This window comes from Neopsephotus bourkii, unplaced genomic scaffold (genome assembly GCF_033783945.1).
Source record: "Neopsephotus bourkii isolate Nb327-2 ecotype Australia unplaced genomic scaffold, CSIRO-AGI_Nbou_v1 NB_359, whole genome shotgun sequence".
Classification (NCBI taxonomy): domain Eukaryota; kingdom Metazoa; phylum Chordata; class Aves; order Psittaciformes; family Psittacidae; genus Neopsephotus; species Neopsephotus bourkii.
The window spans coordinates 446,338-469,042 of record NW_026900865.1 but is presented as its reverse complement, the minus strand read 5'-3'; positions in this window follow the sequence as shown (position 1 = coordinate 469,042).

The window sequence follows — 22,705 nt, the reverse complement described above, 5'->3', positions numbered from 1 at the left end:
TTGGTTTCATTGAGATTATGCTTTCGCGTTGGTGTCTGTTTTATTTGTAAATTGAGCAGATAGAAGCCACTGGGAGATCATTAAATCGGAACTTGGCAATTTTAATTTCCACTTGGTTTTTTGAGTAAAACCATACTTTGTTATCCTTGCCAGAGTCTACGAGGACTAGTTTGAACTACTCTCACCAGCTAAGACAACACTTCTTCTCTATAAGGTGAGCACGTCGAATAAAGCTTATCGATGTAGTTGTTTCTTTTTCTTTTAATTCACCTCCTGACCTTTTAAAATTACTTTACTCAACAAAGGACAATAGGGCCACTCCAACTCCCATTAAAGTCAGCAGGAGTCTTTTCATTGACTTCAGCTGAAGTTGGGCTGAGCCCAATAAGACTAACTTTTAAGAGTAAAAAATAGCAACTCATATAGAGCTTTATCTTGCCCCCTATGGCTTGATAACTGACCTCCCATCATGTTCAGTGGGACAGGATCAGGCCCGTAAAGCCAAGTAAAACTATTACAGGCCTAATCCCATAACCCAAAGCTTATAAAGCACTTGCATTTCCTCTTTTTAATCACACATGAATATCTGAGAACTGTTCATGACTTTATGAATGGGGAAGCGCTTCCAGCTGAACAGATTGGATTCATCTTTGGGTTGCTTTATGCTCCAGAGTTTTCCCTTTTCAAAACAGGGAGATGGCAGGGGTAAGGGGCTCAGAGATGACCTCATGTACCTCCTTCACTCTTCGGCTTTCCTCCTCCATCTTCCCATACAAGCACCGTCCTGCTCCTTTGCTGGTACCTGGCCAGGTCACCCCAGCTCCCATCCTGTGTGCCATTTGCTGTCCCAGAAGAAAGTGCCACTGGTCTCCTGTACCTGTTTGTCCAAAAGCAAGCAGAGCAGCACCTGGAGGGGCTCATCTGGGACAGAGTGGTGATGTGGTTGCCTGTTGGTCTGTTGGGAGGAGGTAGACTGGATTTTGTTCCTTGTTGCACCTTCAGCCTGAGACACTAAACATTTGCTTTCTAAATAATGCTTGAACTGTGCCCTAACATGAGGAAAGTTCCACCAGCTACACAAACTCTGTTTTATGATGTGGATTTTCCAGTGGCTCTGGACGTGACACAAAACTGATGTTTTTCTCCTCAGTTTTTTCTTGATGCTCTTTTCTCCTTTCTTTCCAATTACCTTACAACAAATGTACATGGAAGACTCCATCTATAGCACACTGAATTGTTTCACCACCAAGAGAAGAAAGGTCATCTGGCAGCTCTTTGAATTGCTGTTAAAATTACCACCTACCGTAAATGCTTGTACGTTTTAATCCGGAGACCCTGGATCACAAATTTTCTTTAGGTTAAAAATAAATCCACTCGCTGGCATCTGCAGAGAACATTTTCCAAGGTCAGAAAACTACCCCGCCGTCAGAGTAATTTGTAGCAGCCACCCAGGGAAAGGTGGGCTTGACAACACAGCCATGCTGCGAGACAGGATGCAGCACCACTGCAAAAGAGCAGATGCTGCTCTTCCCTCACCCCTGTGTCATGAACCCTTCTCCTTTTTCAGCAGAATCTAAATTTACCCAGTCCTTTAAATATAGATATATAGTATATGAGAAAAGAGCTCTCAGATAGCCTCTCCCTGCATGAGGAGGAAGAGCCCCCCCTGACTCCTGACACCGTCAGCCATGGTATTCTCTACGCTCGCCCAAATGCGCTGCAGCATCAACATCAGTCACTTCAAAGAGCTCTTTCATGTACCACACGTTTTTTTTCTCCAGAAGGCCCAAGCCAAAGGCAGATCTGGCTGTCTCCGGCTTACTTGGCTCGCCACTTGTGTGGCCCCTTGGAAAGGTCTCAGAAGAGGGAGCAAACTTTCCATGTGCTTTCAGCGAGCAGGTGTAAGGTATAAAGCTCTTTCTGTCACCTGTTGTTAGCAGTGCAAGGTAATTAATTGCTTTGTGTTGCTCTCAGGTCTGCTGGTTGTACTGAGTGAAGGACTCCTCCCCTGCCTGCACTACAGAGAGGTCCTGTTCCTTGGGTGAGACTGGGCATGGAGATGGGCAGTTTCCATTCCTCTCTGCTGAGGCTTCTGCTTATGTCTCAGGAGAGAGCCTACAGACCACACTGCATGCATAGGGCATGCCACAGTGGGACTTAAAGCGTGGCTGGCTTCTCAGCCCCCTACGCCAGCCACTGCAGAAATGTGGGCTGCCCTCATGGTGCCCACCTCTGCGAGCAGCTGGGGCCATGCCCGGCTTCATCACATGGGGGATGCTCTGGGGAGCTACCTGTGGGGGACTTGTCTCTCCTGGGGGCAATGTTCTGATGAGGACATCCCAACCCTATGTCAGGAGCCTTCATGCCTGGGAAGCCTGGGGAGGTGCATATCTGTTCCACCAGCCTCCCCTTCCCAGCCAAGCGGGTGCTCATGGGGCAAGGGATGCTGCTCTCCAACCCTTCTGACACCTGATGCCACAGCTGGAGGAGCAAGCCCAGTGGTGTCCCTATTGGGGAAGACCCTGATTCTGCATGTCACCGACGGAGCAGGCTCACAGGAACCTGCCTACACTGCGCAGCAAAATCCTCTATCTGTGCTGTCAGAACAACACTGTAGGGCTTTTCTCTCCAGTTCTTATTTCAGGCAACAGGCACCTACTTCAGCACCTTAATCACTGTAAGATCCTTCTATCATCTAGTTCAGTGTCTGAAGGAGCCCTTTATTTCTGCTCAGCACAGAGGGAGCCCACCAGAAGCACACATCTGATTTGGGCAGTTAGATGCCTAAAGTCCTTTGACATAAACCCAGTCTACATCCTCAAAAATCACTAATCAAGCCTTTCCCCAACTTCTCAGTCTCCTGAAAACAGGAGATCTGATTCAATATGGTACCTAACTTTTTGGGAATCTTCTGGTAAGGTCACACGAGCTGACAACATTGCTCAACGTCTGAGTGGCAACGTTTGTTCTCCATGATATACGTAGATGCAAATATTCTGGCAAATTCTCTTCTCTGCAGGGAGAGACAAGCCAGATACTCTGCTCCACTGTTAACCAGAAGCCAGAAGAGAAGGGGAGGCACATACCAGATTTACTGCATATACCTTTGTTGGCCAAACAAGGCAGGCAGCCAGCAGTCTATTCCATGCAGCAACCATGGCTTCATCCTGCTCTTGCAGCCAAATGAGAATGGCAAGGCACATGGCACGAGGTTGTATTTTGCAGTCTTGATTCTTATTACAAGGTTCAAAGTGTTTTGTTTACATGCTCAAGGAGCAGAGGCCAAGTCTCTTCATGCTTGTAATTACTTAGGTACAACTAGCAAGAAAGTTTGTTTTTCTCATCTAGAAAGCATTTTTCTGCAGCCAGTCACTTATAAAAGACCTTCAGGATAATTTTTTCCATTTCTCTGCTCTTTGAATATTAAGCTGCGAGTAGAAACTGATTCCCTAGAGGGTATAATACTTTCTGCTGCCACAGACTGTCGTGTACTTACCAAAAACATTGATTTCCTTTGGACACAAAGATATTGCCATCTTTCTGATTGATTGAATGTGACTGTGTGTTTCCAAAATACACAAAGGTGGGACAACCACAAATGTATAATTAATGAATTGCTTTGGCCATATTTACTACAAAAGTTACCTGAGCCTTGGCTGGAAAACGTATCCCTTTTGGTCTGGGCCAAGTGCATGCCAGCATGCAGTATATTTTCCTTAAGATACATGATACGAATGCTTTTAAGAATCACTTGTGTTCCTCCAATCTGCCTGCCAGAAGTGTTGCCCAAATCCATTCCCTATTTAATCGTGAAGGAATGCTGTTCAAAAGATTTGGGGTCAGAAGTGCTCAATAAATCAATCCAGATACACTCCTAATGAGTGGTGAATTAAACAGCATTTGTTTTAAGATCAGAGGTCCTCTAGGGAGATTATTTTTTATTACAAGCAGAATTGCTCACTTGCAGGTTATCAAGAAGCTGGGAGCTAACGCCTGTTTTGAAGGTCCACAAAAGGATCTGGGTCTTCTTTACTGAAAGCATGTGATTGTGTCCAGATAATAATGATAAACAGTTGAGACTCATGTCCTCCACTGGAATACTCGGTTTCCTGAATTAGGGAGAAAGAAAATGTTTGTAGCTTCAGCTGGGATTAAGTTATTCTATGTTTATAGCTTCAGGTTATTATCTTGCAACCCACAACACAGGGGTTCAGAACAAGGAGTGTGGAGAATATAACTGGGGTAGAAAGGAGATGTTTGGAGTCCATGCTGGCAGCTCAGTGCAACTGCTCAGAGCAGGGTGCTGGATGAAGCTGTCCTCTGCAGAGCTGGGCAGGAGAAGCCAGGGCTTTTTGCCACCTTGAAGGACAATGGGCAAAAGTTTCAGGTGAAATGCTTGAAATGGAAAAGCTGGAAATGGAAAACTTGAAATGGAAATGCTTGCTGATAATGTCTCTTGCTTATTTCCAGCCTTCTATGTTTTTGACAATTTGTGGGTTTTCAGAGCATTAGAAATTGAGGTTGTGAATGCTCTATCCCTGGCAGTGTTCAAGGCCAGGTTGGATGAGGCCTTGGGTGACATGGTTTAGTGTGAGGTGTCCCTGCCCATGGCAGGGGGGTTGGAACTTGATGATCTTAAGGTCCTTTCCAACCCTAACTATTCTATGATTCTAAATTAATGATTCCAGCTTTCTGGTCAGTCTCTAACTTCCCATCAGCCACTCTTCTGTGAGCTGTCCATCAGGCTACTTGTGCAGGGAGGTTATAAGTGGATATAAGGTGTCCCCATGCAGCCTAAGTATCCCCGTATGGTGGCTTTACACAGGAGCAAGTGAGAGTAGGGGCAAGCAGGAGAGGATGAGGTCCACACTAATAGTTAGAAAGTCACACTCAATGTTTGGAGGAACTAAGAAAGAAAGGGACCTGACCATACATCATCCTTTGATATTATCACGAAAAGTGTAGCCAGTTCCCTCTGGTGTCTGGAGAAACAGTCAGATCCTTTCTGTTTGCACATTATTATGTTTTTATCACACCTTGCTCATTAGAATTTCATTTAGTTCTAGCTTAAACGGATAGGCTAACATTCCCTTTCCTGTCCTAGATCCACATTTAGACAGCAATGCCCCACAGCACCGCAGTGTTAACACACAATCATGGGTGGTGGCCAAGACAAATGGACTAGACGAATTCCAGGTGAAGGATGTGGTTGTAGAAATCTTGAATATCCTCATAAGGAGCAAAGGCTCTGAAACTGCATTTGCCACGGAATATTTAGCAATTCGTGCTCTGGGAGTAAATTATTAAACTAAAAAAGAAAGGTTTTTTTAATCAAGTAACTTAAGGCTGGTGTGGGTCAGACCTTGGCATTTTCTTTCTGTGGGGAAATGCTGATGTTTCCAAACAGTTTTCATTCTGGATTGGAACGAAGCCTAAAAATGTTTTGCCTTTCTGGGGAAACAAAATTCTGAAAATCTTTTGTTCTGGGAAGCTCAAAATGCTGCTTTTCACTTCTTCTGAAACCAAATGCTGCAGTCATACACTCACTGGGAGGGGGTTGTCTTCTCAGATGGCTGCCAAGACTGAAGTGCAATGGTGTCTCAGGTGACCCCACAGCATTCCCTGAACTGTTCCTGTGATGTGTGGTGCACAGAAACCCCTCAGTCCCATTCTTTTTTTGGGCCTCCAGACCTGCCATGTGCCCTGCTGTGCAGCAGAGCCTAGGAGCTGCAGGTTTTGACCCAGAGCTGTGCTGCCCATCGAGTGCTGCCAGGGGACACTGAGCCTGCAACACTGCCAAGGAAGCTTCAGTCTGGGGACAGGAAAATTTCCATAATCAGAAATATTTCCATGAAACATAACTTGTTTTGATGTATCACCATCAATCAATTACTAATTCCTGAGTAGGTAGGAACTGTCTTGGTTTGGTGGGCAGTGAAGCACATTATGCGTCTTGGATAGTTCATAGAATCATAGAATAGTTAGGGTTGGAAAGGACCTTAAGATCATCAAGTTCCAACCCCCCTGCCATGGGCAGGGACACCTCACACTAAACCGTGTCACCCAAGGCCTCATCCAACCTGGCCTTGAACACTGCCAGGGATGGAGCATTCACAACCTCCCTGGGCAACCCATTCCAGTGCCTCACCACCCTCACAGTAAAGAACTTCTTCCTTATATCCAATCTAAGCTTCCCCTGTTTAAGTTTTAACCCATTACCCCTTGTCCTGTCACTACAGTCCCTAATGAAGAGTCCCTCCCCAGCATCCCTATAGGCCCCCTTCAGATACTGGAAGGCTGCTATGAGGTCTCCATGCAGCCTTCTCTTCTCCAGGCTGAACAGTCCCAACTTTCTCAGCCTATCTTCATACAGGAGGTGCTCCAGTCCCCTGATCATTCTCGTGGCCTCCTCTGGACTTGTTCCAACAGTTCCATGTCCTTTTTATGTTGAGGACACCACAACTGCACACAATACTCCAAGTGAGGTCTCACGAGAACAAAGGGGCAGTGGTTTTCATACCAGTCACCAGTGGGAGAAGGGAGATATCTCAAGAAGACTAATCTCTGGAGGAAGAATGAGCTTCAAAAGCTCTGAGGTTATGCTATGGATATATACAAACCCAGGGAATGTCAAACCCTGATGGAAGTACGAGTATGCAGCTCACACAGGATAGGAGAAGGGCTGAAGCTTTAAAACATAGTCTGGGGCAGCCACATTAGCATTTAGGTTATTTATGTTGGTTAGGCATCTACATCTTTTCACCATTCTAGATCTTGGCTCCTTTTGAAAATGGATTTTGAACTCATAAGTTATGGGGACTTTTAATAGTTTTATATCAAATTAATAACTCTTCCAGGAGTAACTTCAGTATTTGCACATTCCCTGTTTTACACTGGATATTATTTATAACCACATATGTCAGTTCAGGAGGACAGACCATTCAGAAAAAGATGTGGCTTATATATAGCAGTGATGGATGGTTTCTTTATAGAAACCACTTGCATGTGAAAGAGCAACTGTTGTGTATTAAATAGGTTCCCTGTGTTGTGCATAGAGTTCATACCTGTCACTGAAGTAAAAATCCAACGAGACAGGGAAAGAGCAAGCAAGCTCATGAAATTACATGAGATAGTCACATAAATACCAAAGAATACACCATGATTTTTTGTTACTACAGTGACTACCTGTGGAAGTCATGAAGATGCTTGAGAAACTTGGCAAATGGGTTGATTGCCTGGGACTTTCTGTTCCTGCCTCATGTGCCTGGGACTTTTTGTTCCTGTACTGAAGAAGAAGCGTGAAAACTCTGCATTGAGGAATTAGTTACTCCTAAAGCATTAATAGCTGGAGAGTTGCCAAATCAGTATTGTTTTTTCTGGAAAGGGTATTAGGTATTATTCAACGAGATAAGATTTTCTTTCCATGTGTCCATAGCAGCTCAATATTGGAAGATGAAACACATACCTAGGGGATTACAGACCCAGAATACACCTTTTCCAGGAAAACGAGCTGAGTGAATCACTTCAGACAAAAATGTGTTGAAATGTTAAACAAGTGCTCTCTTGATTTAATGTTCTTGTTAATTATAAAAAAAGCTCAATGAAAATGGAGACAAGTTAAGACTGATACTGTTTTATGGAACTAATATTTTTAAGGGAAACAATAAAACTGGGCACATGACCTCAAACTATTACAAAACAGGGGTAGAAAACATATTAGGAAAGCACTGGTCCTGTATCATTTTTCCAGTGACTGAACCATCAGAGCTGTCATAGTCTCGTGGTTTCTGCTACAGGCAAGCTAACAAAGACAGAGCTTATTAGACCTCTGGCTAACAGAGTTGATTTCAAGCTTGGGGCCAGCCAGGCTTTCTCTGGGAAGCTCTTGAACCTCAGAGATGGCACAGCTTGGCCATGAGAGTCGTCCCAATGTGGAGATCCCCAGAGACCCTCCATGGCATGGGAGCCTTTAGTTTGCAATGCAAGTGAGCTCAGATGATCACTCATACTCTGTGCAGTGTCCTTCATTTAGTCCTTTAAGATTATTATGAGGGTCCTTCACATGATGATTGTTTCCTGACTTCAGCACACCCATGAGATAGGGGGAAAGACTCTGTGTTTCCTTCCCCTCTCCCTGCATACGTATCTGTGTGTATATCTCTCTATATAGTCACATGCATATGCACAGACTGGGGCTGGGAACCTTAGAATCATAGAATAGTTAAGGTGGGAAAGGATCTTAAGATCATCCAGTTCCAACCCCCCTGCCATAGGCAGGGACATCTCACCCTAGACCATGTTGCCCAAGGCTGTGTCTGTCCTGGCCTTGGACACTGCCAGGGATGGAGCATTCACCACTTCTTTGGGCAACCTGTTCCAATGCCTCAACACCCTCACAGTAAAGAACTTCTTCCTTACATCCAACCTAAACTTCCCCTGTTTAAGATTTAACCCGTTACCCCTTGTTCTATCACTACAGTCCCTAATGAAGAAGGGCAAGAGCTCAGTGCTGGTGGCCAGTGACAGGACAGGGAGAAGAATAACTGAGCCAGTAGAGCTCCAGACAAACCCCTGCCAGCAGTGAAGGGGCACAAGGAGCTGACTTCACCAGATGGGATTTCTTTGCCAGTTGCAATCAAGTCTGGGAAATCTTCTGGGTAAAAAAACATTTACATTTAAAACTTGAGATCAACGGAGTGCCTGTGACCCAGGAGCCCCAGGGGCCAGCAGAGGTAGGAAGAAAAACAAGATCCAGGCTCTGTGAGCATGGGGAAAGGGGAAGAGTTTCTGGGAAGGAGCATCTGACCAGCCGGATTTGTCTCTAAGAGACACTGTCATGTTTCTGCTCCTTATTTAAAAGAGCTGGATTACTCTGGGGCTTTTGGGGGGCAGCAAGGTCATGGTGGGGAAGAAGTGGTGGAGAAGAAGACTGATGGAAGCAAGTATCTGGCAGATAGTGTTAGGCTGAGTCTAATAAAAATAGCAGCAAAGATATCTTAGGCCTTTCTGCCAAGACATAAGGGTGTGATTACTTTGCTTGGAATATGCTGTAATCTTCCTTGAATCCAGACATATTTCAGGTGCAGGAGAGCAACTGTCTCCATAGTTTTCTCTGAGTCTGGGCAGATTCAACAGATTTTCCAAGCCGATGCCTTATTGTGTTTCCTGTCTCTGTTTCAGCTCTTCTTGTAAAACTTCATCCGTGGTAAACTCTGGTAAGTACAGAGGTTAGTCTTTCCTGCTCCTTGTCATGGGGCATTTAGTTTCCTGGGTCTCTGGAGAACAAGTTTAAGTTACACCAAATTAAGTGACACCAAATTTTGCCTGCAGGAAATCAAACCCAGCCCATGAGACTGCCAGTAAAGAATTGCCAACAGATCACATGAATATTCAAGCATATATGGGCATCTTTAGGATGCAGTCCTTTAATGCAGGGAAATAAGCCAACACTACCGCAAGTACGCTACATAAATGAGTATGTTTTGGTCTGCATGCACTTATAGGGTGAGTACAGGCATGTATTTAGAGAGAGAGAGGCAAGAAGAGGGCAAGAGTAAACTCACCTGTGGAAAGCCAAATAAGGCAAGGTAAGAAACGCAGAAGCCCCATTGCACAGGCTTGCGCTGGCTGGTGGCACAGCAATTACAGCCCAGGAGAGGCTGCCAGGGGCTTGCAGTCAGTGTCAGCAGTGGGGCTGGCCCATTACCCCCCCCAGAAAGGCACAGGCATGTGATGAAACCATTGCTACCAGGAGTAAACACCCATCCCTGTGCCAAGATGCAGGGACTGGTGTAGCAAGGCACCTTCCTGAGATGGTGGCCTGCCCTTTCCAGCCCTCCTTCCCCTGCTTCACCTCTGCTGCCAGCCGGCTGGAGGCAAACTCCAGCAGCACAGACGCCAGCCGCTCAGTTGGCCCCACATGGCTCTGATTTCCAGTGCAGCACAAGCAACAGCCACCAGCCCTGGAAGCCAATTAGAAAGTCTGTAAAATGCTGCCAGTTACAAGGCAGTTTTCTGCTGAGTGCATGGCCTGGTACTGATCACCACGGCTCTAAGCCCAGGCTTTTCTTCTTTTGCTTCAATTACAGGGCCTTTAAAGCATCTTGTGTTTTCGGTTGTGATTGTCATCACACTTCAATGCAGCATGTGCCATGGCGTGTGTGTGAGCACAGCTGGGATGCTATACAAAACCAAAGATATTTGCTTTACAGGCCTGTACATAGAGTCCCCACAATCTGCCAACAGCCGAATGTGTTGGGCTATGATTTCTAGTGGAAGATCAAAGACTATATTTAAAGGCTTCTAATTCAGCATCCCAGTAACTAGTCACAGGCAATGGGGGTGGCAGGGGAGATGGTGAGAGGAAAGGAGGTATTAAAAGAGCGTGTTCGCCGGGTGTACCCATGCAGGTTTGTCAGGCTGGGTGAGCCTGGTGCGTGGGACACAGACACTGCTTTTTGGGTGCTGCACCCCTGCAGCAGTAGCAGAGAGGGAGCTCTCTGCCGTGGCTGCTATCAGCCCATGATGATTGTGGCTGCTCAGCCCAGCAGAGCTACAAAGAGCACTGCACTATCCCTGCTTTCACTGAACACACAGCACCTGCTGAGTGTCTGATTTTGCTTGGCTCATTCTATGCCTGTGATGTTCTTTCAAAAGTCTTTTTCTTTTCCAACGAATATGTACACTAGCAATTTACCAGATCAGAAAGGATTTACTTTCTTCTTTCTTTAACATATTTTAAAACCAAAATGTGTCTCTTTTCTCTTCCAGGGTTAACATAAGAGACCCAATCTTGTAATAACCTTGTTTTCTGGTAATGATGCATAACAATGGACAGTGGTGTGGATTAATTCTTTCCATACAGGAGTTATAGGCTGATTTCATTGCTGGTAGAAAGTACAGGACTGTAGCAATCATCATAGCTTTAACCACTTTTCCACGGTTTATGGATTTTCCTCTGTTCTAGGGTAATGTACATGTAGCTGGGAAGTTGCAGCTAGCTACAGTAGCTGTCAGTTTGAATTCCAGCAAACAAGTTGTACCAGATTTATGGTGTCCTGGTAAATGACTCCTTTTACAGAATATAATAAGATCAGTCAAAAAAACAAATTCACCTTCTTTGTCCAGCTAGTAAGACTTACCCTTGTATACTTGGGGCCTACAAGGATGCTGGGGAGGGACTCTTCACTAGGGACTGTAGTGATAGGACAACGGGTAATGGGTTAAAACTTAAACAGGGGAAGTTTAGATTGGATATAAGGAAGAAGTTCTTTACTGTTAGAATGGTGAGGCACTGGAATGGGTTGCCCAGGGAGGTTGTGAATGCTCCATCCCTGGTGGTGTTCAAGGCCAGGTTGGACAGAGCCTTGGGTGAAATGGTTTAGTTTGAGGTGTCCCTGCCCATGGCAGGGGGGTTGGAACCTGATGATCTTCAGGTCCTTTCCAACCCAAACCATTCTGTGATTCTATGATCCAGCAGCTAGTGGGAAGGTGGTCAGTCACCTAAATACTGGAGCCTTCTCTGTTTAGCCCACTACCAAGTTTTTGGTATACCTTTTCAGGTACTGTTCCTTCTGAGACACTAGTAATTTGAATTAAACCATCAGAAATGGGACATATTGACACTGAAGAGCTGGTGGCTGTCTGCAGTTACCAGCGAGCAGCTGGTTGTCTTGAGAGCTGTGTGTTTGTACTGGTGACCCACCTTCCTTCCTCTGGGCTGCAGGTATACCTGAAGCCCCCAGCAAAGCTTGAGGACCTGCGCTTCCGATACTGGCAGAGGTGATCCTGCCCCACAGTGCTGCCACCCAGGTATGGACTGGTGGGAAAGTGGGAGGCTATCTTACACGTAAGTTTGGATGAACCAGATTTCTCTGTATAGATGTCTGCTTAACTGCACTGAAGCCAGCATCAACTAAAATACAACCAAAACACCCTTAGCAATCTGGGCTTGGGGGTCGGGGTTTCTTCAGAACTAGTTTAATTCCTTTGCCTAGAGAGACCTGGGATGTGTAAGCAGCCTCTCTTCCCTGCTGCAGATAGACATTTGGGATCAGGAAAGCACAGCATTTCATAACAATGGTACCAGGCAGCGCCCTGCTGCTCCCATAGGCTCAAAGGGCCATTGGTGAAGGTGATGCTGCCCCAGGCAGGATTCCGGGATTCTGCTTTTGTTTCCCCACCCACTGGTTGGGGGAATGGGCAACTGCTCAACAATCACATCGATTTTCCTGAACTGCTTTGTTGTGACTGGTAAAGAAACAGTAAAATCAGTGCAGTTAAACAAAAATTTATCTTGGTGTCATGCAGAGAGAAAGCCCATAAGCTTCATTAGCTAAGGGTGATTGATTAGAAGAAATTAGTCTTGTCTGTCCCACTGCTTTGTCTCCTGACATCCCAAAGACAAGATTCGCAGGAGACAAAGGTCCTTCATTTCACTGCCAGGTTTTTCTCTTGGTGATGTTGAAGAAGGCCTGATACCACTCCAGGATGGAGGCTGGGAACAGATGTGCAAGATGCGTGTGTGTGAGATGTGAGTGTACAAGGTGTGTGTGTGAGGGTACAAGGTGTGTATACATAAGCATGCAAGATGCATTTGTCTGCAAGATGCATGTGAGTGTGAGTGCACTGCAACAGTGGGGCAGGCAGCTACAGCCAGGGCCCAGGTACAGGGCTGGGATTAGGGCACTGGGAGGCTGAGCTGCCCCTTAGTGCAGTTGAAACACCATCCCAAGGCAGTGTTGCCACTCGTGCCCTCTCCTCCACCTCCTGGGGTTTGTTGTGACTGATTTCATCATGCATTGTGCAGCTGGACTCATAGGATTCACCTTTTAAAATACGTACCATGATGAATCAGCTGTAAATTGAGCACCCTGTTAGGATATGATCATAGGGACTAGAAAAATGACTTGTCAGTCAGTCCTCTGAAAGTAAATCCGTTAGTTAACTTAGGGTGGTTTAAAGCAAATCCTCATTGGTTAACGACCAGATTTGGTTTGCTCCAGTCATCATCAATTGCTAGAATAGAAAGAAAAAAACAACAAACCCTTTAAAGATATGAGTCATGAGAAGAGCTGGAATATATCACTAACACATAGCTGACAATATTTCCTGCATCGGTTCACAAACTGCCGGGATGTCCCTGCTGAACTATACACGGTCCATCGTGCTCTCAGGGGGAATATGTGTGCTGTCAGTCATTGGCAGCGTAGTAGGGAAACCAGCAATGAAATAAAAGCCTCGGTGCACCCAGTGGAGATTGTGGGTTGCTAGAAAACTCCATGAACAGCTGAAATACTGCCTTCAAGCAGATGATCCAGAAACTGAATAAGGCTGCAGAAGGCTGGCTCATTTGTGTGAAATCCTGTGAAATCCTGGAAAGACCCCCTGCATCCTATGGAAAGGGCACGTTTGGTAAGAGAAGAAACTGTGGGCTTATGTCAGCATTTGAGATTTATAAAGAGAGATTTGGGATAAAAAATTCAGACTCCACTTAAATGCATTGAGCTAGCACAGGTTTCTGGAGAGGGAAAGAGTAAGGGGGAAAGTTGAACCTTAATTTATCTACAACAACTTTGTAGCGATCTGTTCATCTCCACTTTTTTAAAGTGCACTATTTGCAAATGAAAGTTTACTTTCCCACAGTGAACATGCAGTATTCTAAAGGTTACCCAATGACTGATAAAAAGGGGAAGTTTTGTGCCAATGGAAATGACATTTTTACATTTTTTTTAGACTCCTTTAGCAGAACACAAACTGTGATGAGGAAAGTTTGATTCGGTTTATGGCAAACCACTTACTAGTCCAGTAACATTAAACTCTACGTACTCCTGATTCTTTGCAAGCCTCCAGAATTAACTCCTTGGAGTTGGACTCCTTGGCCCAGCCACCTTCCAGGATGCCCTTGGATCTAGTGGCAATGGCCGGCTGTGTCACACCACAGGAGCTAACCCCTCTGAGGAGACTAGCCAGAAAGCAGATCCTTTTTTGTGATATTCTTTCTGTTTAGAAAAGCAGGATTGCATCTCCTGTGTAACACAGAGAAATACTGGGGGGGAGTTTCACCTCTTTTCTCCCAGAAGATACAATAAATTAAATGAGTTAATAAGATTCATAACAGTTATCCCACATGATTCCTTCAAGTTACTGCACATTGATGTCAGCACAGACCACAAGTTTTGTCTTCTTATATATTGTGCAGTTCTTCTCCAAGACTCTTGTCCTTCTCTTCAGTAAGATACCTACATATGTCTTTGCTGATGGAGATCTTAAAACACACAATTCACCACCCAAGCCTTTAAAATCCAGAGAGTGAACATGGCCATATCAGTACCAACTGTGCCCCACATGAAAGCCCACAATTGTTTGACTCTATTGCAAACAAAATCTTATTCACAGGAATGTTCATGAGAAAGTGGGCAGGAAAGTTCACTCAGCTCCACCTTTTAAATGAAGAGTGACAGCAGATATAAAAATGGCTTTTGTTTTCAATTTCATTCCATATGGTTATGGAGTGGCTGCGGGATCAAGCTATTTGTATCCGAAAGGGAACATTCTTTCTGTAGATAGGAAACATCCAAGCATTTGCAAAACTTATATTTAAGAGAAGTGAATAATTCTGGTTTTACTACCTTTTCAGCTGTCCTGGAAATACAGACCATCCTGCACTAATGACTTTCATTTCAGGAGTCTTTTTTGTTTTGAGAAGCAGATGCAGAAGTTCAACCTAGAGCCTTTCCAGATAAGAGAAGGAAGCGTGCTTTTATGCACACAAATAAAACATTCTGTCAATAATTTTCATATGGATACTTTGTGTGTATATTTATATGCTTGAGTCATCACTGGTGTGCTCTGATGTTGGATTTTCAATAACTAGTTACCACCCAAGGACATTTATCTTTGCACTGTGTCATTATTTTCAAGCTCATCCTAATTGGAATCCTATAAATATGACTGTTAAAAAATGTATTTTGTTAAACAAATTGCTGTATTCTACAGGCTCTGGGATGAGACATTCACTTCTGCAGATGTAATGAAAAAATCTTATCTAAATTCAATTGGATTAATATAAAGGTATGTCAGTAACTCAAATGCAATATCCAAAACTGGTGCTCTGACATGAAAAATTATTTATGCAATTTTATGAAGTTTGCTATTTAATGGAAAGGAAAAGCTATTCACAATTTAGTGTGGAGGAGGAAGAGCCCTTTACCAGGCACAGCTACAGATTGGGCAGAGAAGAGATTCAGAGCAGCCCAAGGAGAAGGACTTGGGGGTGCTGGTCGATGAGAAAATGAACATGAGCCAGCTTCAGTGTGCGCTTGCAGCCCAGAAAGCAACCGTATCCTGGGCTGCATCAAAAGGAGCGTGACCAGCAGGTCGAAGGAGGTGATCCTGCCCCTCTACTCTGCTCTTGTGAGACCTCACTTACAGCACTGTGCGCAGTTCTGGTGTCCTCAACATAAAAAGGACATGGAGCTGTTGAAACAAGTCCAGAGGAGGCCACAAGGATGATCAGGGGACTGGAGCACCTCCCATATGAAGATAGGCTGAGAAAGTTGGGGCTGTTCAGCCTGGAGAAGAGAAGGCTGTGTGGAGACCTCATAGCAGCCTTCCAGTATCTGAAGGGGGCATATAGGGATGCTGGGGAGGGACTCTTCATTAAGGACTGTAGTGATAGGACAAGGGTAATGGGTTAAAACTTAAACAGGGGAAGTTTAGATTGGATATAAGGAGGAAATTCTTTCCTGTTAGGGTGGTGAGGCACTGGAGGGGTTGCCCAGGGAGGTTGTGAATGCTCCATCCCTGGCAGTGTTCAAGGCCAGGTTGGACAGAGCCTTGGCTAAGATGGTTTTAGTGTGAGATGTCCCTGCCTATGGCAGGGGGGGTTGAACAAGATGATCTTAAGATCCTTTCCAACCCTAACTATTCTATAATTCTATGATTCTACCTCAGTCACCCTCTGCCCACGTCACGCTCCCAGCTTTCAGATTATCCCATCACTTCACCTCTTTCCACTCCCCTGCCCACCTTTTCATTTTCCCCCACTCCTCCACCAGGAGGCCAACTCTGTTGTCTCCCCTGAAAGTTGTTCTTGTGCTGGGGGCAGGAGAGGGAGAAATGTGGGTGGAGAAGGGTGGTGGGAACCTGTCATAGAATCATAGATAACAACAATGATAGCCTTGGGCATCCCAGGGGTGTTGGAGCATGAGAAGTGGAGTGAGGGTTGCAGGAAGCCGTGAAGCTGCTCCCTGTCCTTGGGGACACACAGAGAGGCTGTGTGGGCCTCCTTGCGGTGAGACATGGGCAGGGGAAGGCTAGGATGGGTGTTCCTAGGTTACACCATGCACTGCTGCGTCTCTTTCTGCACAGAGGCAAGAAAGGAGTGAGGAACACACACGGTGATGACTGTCACTGTGATGAAAGGAGGGATGTTTGGAGGCATGTTACCATGGCAGTACCCAAGATGAGCAGCCAGACCTGGAGCTCATATTGGACATTGACTTTCATGGCAGAATTGCTGGGTGTTAGCAGCTGGCTGCAGCACAACACAGCACTGATGGAACCAGCAGTGAGTGGTGCAGAAGGGAAACGGAGGCAGGGCCAGAGGTCGGCACCAGCTCCTTTCTGTTCTCATCCTCCATCAGTCAGGACTAACTACACCATGTGAAACTGTGGAAGAACGGTATCTGTTCATCTTGTCACGAGGCCAGGATCCCACCCAGCCAGACTTCTGTGTGTCTGCAAGAGGCATTGCCAGCGGGGCAGCAGCCCTGCGGATGATGCAGATATCCCTGTCTGCAGTTCCTGAATTCAGACCCACGCCAGCCCTGTTCCCCTGGCTGAGCGTGGACCTCCGAGGAGTTTCATGTGGCTTTCCCTGGAGAAGGTCTGTCAGCCCGTCCCGGCGCTTCACTGGAGCAGATAACACTGTCTGGAAAGACCTTCGTTATCTCTTGTACCGTCTGGAGGCCGGGGCTCCCTTCCTGTCTGGCCTCTGAATGCGCTCGGCACTGTCTGCTCACAGCCACAGCCACCACTGGGGGGTCAGGATCTCATCTCCTGCCTCGCAAATCCCTCACTCAAAACTACCATCACGTTTGCTTTCTTTGTTTTTTTCTGTTCTTTCAGAAAGCAGAGTGACATAAATTCCCTCTTGTAATCTGCATCAAGTGAAGACCATCTGGGTTACAACACAGTCCCTTTACAGGAGAGGTGGAAATAGCTCTGACATGAGGTAAAATGATACCCATGGGAGAGGGAGATCTGCATCCCCCTCCCAGTCCCCTGCTCTTCCCACAAAAGCACCGTCAGGCTCTGGAGCTGAGGGCTGGCCAATGTGGACCCTGCATTCTTGTGCTCAGTGAACAGCAAGAGGACATACTTATTAGCGAGCACATAGAATCATAGAATCATAGAATAGTTAGGGTTGGAAAGGGCCTTAAGATCATAAGGTTCAAACCCCCCTGCCATGGGCAGGGACACCTCATACTAAACCATGGCACCCGAGGCTCTGTCCATGCTGGCCTTGAACACCGCCAGGGATGGAGCATTCACAACCTCCTTGGGCAACCCATTCCAGTGCCTCACTACCCTTACAGGAAAGAATTTCCTCCTTATATCCAATCTAAACTTCCCCTGTTTCAGTTTTAACCCATTACCCCTTGTACTATCACTACAGTCCCTGATGAAGGGTCCCTCCCCAGCATCCCTACAGCCCCCTTCAGATACTGGAAGGCTGCTATGAGGTCTCCACACAGCCTTCTCTTCTCCAGGCTGAACAGCCCCAACTTTCTCAGCCTAATATGCCATGTCCATATGCCATGTCCAAAAATGCCTACAATCTGTGTGCATCTACCACCCTGAGCAAAGGGGCTCACAGCCTCTGCCCTGCCTGCTCTGTCCCTCCCTCATTCCCATTGGAAGCAGTGCCGGGCCTTTCTCTTTGCTGACACAGTTCAGCCCTCTGAGAAAGCATGCCTTGGAGGTGTCTTGCAAGGGCTGATATTAGCTGCACCTGAGGAAAGCATTTTCAGCAATCAGTTTCCCATATATTTGGTTTCCTGGCCCTTTTGCAATTCCTGAGGCAGGCTGCAAGGATGCCCCAGCTCTTGGGGGGGATGCGGGCATCCAGAGCTCCTCTTCCCAAGGCTGCTGGAGCACAGCTCCCTTGACTGACTGCAGCTGTGATGCTTACACCAGGAGCATCCAGCAAACAGCCTGAGCTCAAAGCCTCAGGACATTTGTTTTGTATAGCTTTTAAAAGTAGGTGCCTGGCCAGCTTCAAGCTCCCTGAGCTCCTTATACAAACACTGCTGAGAAAAAAGCCACCAAAACACTTTGAGAGGTGTCCAGGCATCCTTAGACTCCTTTTGCTGCCTCTCACCCAGGACCTCCACAAGTTCCAGGCCAGGATGAAATCCTGACTGGAACTGAAGTCAATAGTTTAACTATGGGTTTTAGCAGGACGAGGATGCCACCAAAGCAGTGGATTTGGTTTCTCACAGTGCACGTTGCTTACAGCATATGGAAGATGAGTAGCAAAATACATATATTTGAGTCATGCATGCTGCTAAAATACTCACCATCAAATACAAGTATCTGCTCACAGATTCCTGTCATCTGCACAGTTTGCTAATGCTCGCAGCCAGTGTCAGCAAGCCTTCCTTTCCGTTATTACTTGCTATGTTACTTTATTCTTGTAATGGTGCTCCATACAGAAATCTCCCTAATCCATTTCAAACGGGCAATAGGTACCAGCACCCTCTCACATTGCTCAGTTGTGCTACTTCCTGAGGATTATAAATGAGGGCCATCTGTAGTCCCTACTATTTGTGGAGATGAAAAGGAGCTTAACTTAATGTACTTTGGCAGAGTAATAAGGAAACATCAATCACAGGGTGACATGTTAGTTCATATGCACCAATAGGCTCATGTTTGTAGCTGGACACATTAAGTGGATCTGTTTCTTTAAAGACGAGTCCATCACTTACAGACAGGCATTTGGAGCTCTAGCATACAGGACACTTTTAAGAGATACTTGATAAAGAGCTTGAAAATGTGAGTAGTGACATGAAGCTAAACTCTGGCTCATTTTCTTCAGATTCCCCATTAACATGAGCCTGATAAAGTTGAAATTAGGGTCACTTGGACAGTTATTTTAGCTAAAGCAGATGGAGTTGTGGTGGTTGCTCCTGAAGAAGCAACTTTTACCCTAAGTTAGCACACACTGTCTCTGGGATAAATGTATTTTCTTATACTACATCATTTGGGATTACGTGGTAATTGCTGGATCAATGCTGATTTTTTAATTACAACCATGCTAATAATTTCTGTTAAAAACCTACTCTTAGATAGTTCAGAGCAGTGAAGAAAAGAAGTATTTTCCTCACAGATGCCAGAATCAAAGCGTTTCTTAATTTATTACAAGAGCATAAAACCTAAGCATCCTCTGAATTACTATTTTCCTCATGTAACAAAATATTCTGCATGAAGAGGGATTATTAGACCCCCTGAACTTCCCTTGTAAATAGAGCACAGCTGTGCGAACAATTCACAATGAATAATTTATTGGATGAAGTTCAGCACTTTTTTGACTTGTGAATTCTTCAGGAGTGGGTCAGAACTTCCTTGCTATTGATTGTTATGGAAAATTTGTCATAAGTTTCTTCAGCAATTCCATCTTCAAATGGTTCATGAAAAATCCATTCCCGTTACTTAAATCCCAAATTCATTTTGGGTCAGGTCAGCAGCAAAACTCCAAGTGAGGTGACTTCTGTCCCTTGACTTGATGACACATAAAATTATAGATTAATTTCCATTTTCTGCTATTGGATATGCAATTTCTAAAGACAAACATTTGACATATGTAGGAACTAATTAGCTAAGGAGCAAAGCTGCTACCTGTTATCACTGCTTTTAGTCATGTTTATTAACCTACAGAGCAACCAGGACTGGGGCCCCCTCCAGCAGATGTAAAGAGGAAGCTGTGGGAAGTCCATTTCCCAAAGAGCTTATGGCTGCAACCAGGACCACAGGTGAGGAGGTGTGGAGGGAATGATAGCAGGAAAAACATCATGTTAAGCTATAATAGTTTTGAAATGTGGTAACATAAGAGAGGGATAAGTTACAAGGAGAGAAAAATGAAAAGAAGAAAAGGTGTATCAGAGGCAGAGGCATGGGGTAAGAGGACCAGATGTGGAGAGAAGGTAAGGTAAAGAGGTCATGGTGAAAAGGGAGAATGATTTCTCTTCCCACCTAAGCATCAGCCATTACTTGCCGAAATCAAGCATGCAATGGGAGCTGCCTCTTTAAAAGGTGTTTTTGTCTGGGAATCAGGAAAGGGAAAACCCAACAGCTCCCAGCACTGCCAGGAACAGTCCAGGCAGGTGCTGCAAGGAAGTGCCCCACAGCTTTGTTTAATGCATCTCAGGAACGATTCAAAAAGCACCGGTGTTCATTACTCTTGCAGTTCGTTGAGCAAGGCATGCTATTTGTACTGAAGAGTGCCAAGTTCTGCAATGAGAAAAAGATGGAGATCAGCCCAGAGAATTCAAGCTCACTTTGGTTTAAAGCAGAAGTGAAAGGAGACACATTTGTGATTGAAACCCAGTCAGCTCTTGATCATCTGGGAGCAGCGCATCCACGTTGAAGATTGGCTGTGCCCTGATAAAAATATTCCCAGCCATCTTTCCCCCACTCCCCTCCTTTGGCCTTGATGTTCATTTATCATCATAACTTCATTTTTCATAGCTAAATATACTAAATATGTTCTTAGAGTCCAATTTACATATGTTCTGTATTAGTCTATTGAGAATAACACTGAGAGTTGACTGGACCTGGATAAAATGCAGATAACTTCAGTGGACAGCATCAGTGACTTTTTCCACAGTACATATGGAGGTAAAAGCTAGATATAAACTGTCGTGACTGATTTCTATTAGCTGGCTGAGAAGCAGCATGAGCACTTAGCCTTCCACATGCCCAAGCGTCAGCTAAGAAATCCATTTGCTTTGAGGCAGGCTCACAATACTGTGACTTCTAAGCCCACCATAGGAGGATGACAGGATGCACTTGCAGTTCATTTCTCTGTGGTTTTTTACCAAAAGTCCTTTTGAAATGGGCACATAGTACAAAGCAGGCAACCTCTAACCTACATCTGGTTGGTGATGTTGGTGCTCTTTGAAGCTACCAAAGGCAAATAACCACTGGGAAGGAAACCTTGCTAGCTGGGTGAGTGACAGTGATAGCAGTCAGCACGTTGCTCTCACCAGGATGCTGAGGCAGGACAAGGGGCACAGTAGGAATCAAAAAGACATAACCAGGTCCCTGTCCTCACATCCGCACTCATGTGGGGCCCCAGGAAGGGCTAAGGGTGGATTGCATGTGTTGGCCTACCAAGGGCCAGCCTAGCAGTCAGCATCGGAAAGCTAGCAGAAAAGAAGCAGGCTGTGAATAGGAATTGGAAAAGGAGGCACATTTTTAACCCAAACTGGTTTAAATCAGCTGAATCACAGTATTTAACAGAGAGCAAATGTGGATCTTAATAAGATACCAGATGCATAGCAAGAATACATTTTCCAGGTGCAGTAATGTGATGTCAATTAGAAATCTATCAAAAAATGTCAAACCTGATGAAAGGAAGAAACTGCTGTTGGTCTGTGTAACCCAGGCAAATGATAAAATTGTAGCAGTAGAATGTGTCTTTTAACAGTCAAACCACCAGCATTCTGGCTTTTTAAAAGCAATATTTTATTATTCTATTCTATGATTCTATTTCTGGAGAAGACCTTGAAGCACTCCCTTGAGTTGAGCTGAGATTTAATAGTGGAGTTAATGCGGTGTTGTGCTATCATGGGGCTGAAATCTCTGTCAGAGATTAAGTGGATTTGCTCCTTCTGCTCCTCTGCTGGGTTGCGTATGCTGCACTGGGCATCCTTGGAGCCCAGTGCACCCACAGTGCTTTTCACAGTGGTGAAAAGCTGCTGCTTATAAAAGGAGAAGGTTACCTGACTGCTGCATGAAACCAGGACCATGGATGATACAATTTCCAACTAGTTTATAGATATATTAAAAAGAGTGCTCTTGTTCTGTCTCATCACCAGTATTGCAGGGATGTCCTTCATTAGCATTGCAGGAATTAGTAAGATTAATTTTAAGGTCCCTTCCAAACCAAGCCATTCTATGATTCTATGAGTTGGCCTCCCAAGTAGTGCTATGAAACTCACTTTCCACTGCATCCTCTCTCCTGCTCATCCTTGTGAGCTCAGCTCTGTGGCCAGGGCTGGGAAGGGTACCATGCTCTGACCCACAGGCACCCAGCTATGGTTCCCACTCCCCTGCTGTCCCTTTCCTCTAAGACCAAGTGTTCAGTGTCAGGCTGACACCTTCACCCTTTTTGTTATGCCAGGCCTTGTACGGGTCCCAGGGGCTGTGTTATAAGGTAGGAGTGTCTGCTGCCTTTCTCAGTTCATGAATTCTGGTCAGTTCTGCAATAAAGAAACCCAGAAAACCAAGTAAAATTTACAGAGGCTGGGATATCTGTTGCATCTTGTTCCAGAACAGGTCTAAGCAACACAACTGAATGACCATGCTTATTGTCCTAACATGTCTCAAATATTAGTCTTAATCCCTTTGATGAGTTTTGAAGTGATATGATTTACCTGACATGCCACAAGCTAAGGTCAGTACCTGCAGTTTAGCTGAT